This window comes from Manis pentadactyla, chromosome X, assembly GCF_030020395.1.
Source record: "Manis pentadactyla isolate mManPen7 chromosome X, mManPen7.hap1, whole genome shotgun sequence".
Classification (NCBI taxonomy): domain Eukaryota; kingdom Metazoa; phylum Chordata; class Mammalia; order Pholidota; family Manidae; genus Manis; species Manis pentadactyla.
This window is the reverse complement of record NC_080038.1, coordinates 101,703,386-101,705,729: the sequence shown is the minus strand read 5'-3', so window position 1 is coordinate 101,705,729 and position 2,344 is coordinate 101,703,386.

Genomic DNA, 2,344 nt, shown 5'->3' with positions numbered 1-2,344 from the left:
AGCAGTGTAATAGGACAGTGATTTTTTTAATAGTTATGTATTAGAACACTGTCAACTATAAAAATATTAATATAAAATGGTTTATAAATACACAAATTTTAAAATACACAATATTTTATAATACATTTATACTTTATTTTTTATATTTAAATCTTTATCCAGATGGAATTAACATTGAGTTAAATGAATATAGAGGTAGCTTTATTAAATATCCCCTCAAATAGCGCTGTTGTCCTAACCATTTACTGAAAAACCTATCTTTTCTCCCAACCCATGGGTTTAAAATGCTCCTTTATATCTCAAAATCCATAGCATACTTGGAAATGGTCCACTATTTCCAAAGAAATAGATACTGTTTTGTTACATTGATCAGTCTCTTCCTGCACAAGTATCACAGTATATGATTATTGTAATTTCTAGTGTAATTTACACATGGTAAAGCAAGTTCCCCGATCTTCAAAATTTCATCCGAAATTTATTTTGATGTTTTATATGATGTAAAACATCTCATATTTGCTCAAGTGGAGTCAAAGTGCTTCCAATAATGTTACTGATTTGTGTTCTGAGAGGAAAGGAGAGTGGCAGCACTATGGCCCTGGGGACTATGAATACCTGCATAAACCCACAGAAGGGGTCACCTTTGTGAACGTATTTCCAGCAGATTCTGGCATACTAATCTCAAATGCGAAGAGCCACTGTCGCATAACAGCACTGTCCCAAAGAACTTTCTACAGCAGTAGGAATATGGTATGAGTACACTTTCCAGTACAGTAATCATTAGCTACATACAGCTATCAAGCACTTGAAATGTGGCTAGTATGACTGAGAAACTGAATTTTTAGTTTTATTTCATTGTAATCAATTTAAACCTATACAGCCACATGTTTACTGTTGAGATTAAGGAGGATTTTCTAATTTTATGTATACTGAAGACTTAAAAACACTACTTTACATTCAAAGAAGTCTATATGGTAAAAAAAAACAACATAATCAAGATTAAAAAACCAACAAACTAGGGATAATATCTGTGACACATAGTAAAGGGTAAATATCATTACTATTTAAAGAACTTTTACACACAATTAAAAAAATAATTGTCCTTGTAGAAAAATGGTGAAAAGTTATGAACAGAATATTTATAAAAGAAGAATACCAATAGACAAACACATTTTGCAATAAAAATTAATAGTTTTCACCTATCAGGTTAGAGAAGGTTTAAAAGATTAACAAAACAGTGTTGACAAGGCTGGGGGGATATGGATGATTTAATGCACTGTTTAAATTGCTATGTTTCTAGAGGTTTATTTGGCAATCTGTATAAAAATGTACATACCTTTCATGTTCTAGCAATTTCACTAAATTCTAAGAAGATAAATGCATGTGCTAAAATATACATCCACAAGAATGTTCATTAATGTTTTGTTTATAGCAACAAAGCTTTGGAAACCACGTAATTGGCTGTAATAGTGGATTAACTAGGTAAATTAGGATGCATCAATTTAACCAATTACCATGTACACATTAAAGGTGATGTAGACCTACATTTACTGATATGGAGAGATATCTAATATGTACAATTTAATGGAAAATCTAGGTTACAAAGCAGCATAATTCAATTTCTGGATACTTGATTTTCTGTACATCTACATGTGCATATAAGCATATGAATGTGTAGAAAATATGTTCACCAAAATGTTAATTATAGGTGGAAGGATTTTGGATTTTCTCAAGAAAATGCTTTTAATTTTTGTATTTGCAGTGAGAATAATACATGATGCATGTAAAGTGCTTATCTCAGTACACAATACTCAAATGCTTAATGCATGGTAGTAGTTATTATGCTTATATAATTTACAAGATAAGCTAGTCAAAGTTAAATGCAAATTTCAGAAGCATTCAAGTGTTGAACCAAAAAAATGAAGTAATAATGAGAATAAAAGTAACTTGGGAGAACTTTCTAATAAAGGGAAAGATCAGTAGATCATTTTATTTAACATTGAAAATGGGTATGTGTAAAACATGCAATAACAAAGATAAGCTGGGACAAATAATTGGAATATATGGTAGGTAAAGGCTTATGTAATATACTCCAAAATACATATTTCAATCATCTAACCACCTCCAAATAATAAAGGGTTATTTGGATTCTCTTTTTATATTATAAATACATGCATATATACATACATAAAGTTACTGCAGCATTTCTGGTGAGCTATGGATTGGTGGGGAAAGGATGACACACTGTAATTTCCTGATTTAATCAGGTAAGGGGAAAGCCCATAAGGTGGGAGCAGATGCATCATATCTTAGCATGGAGTTTCCCTATAGATTTACAGCTGCCAGT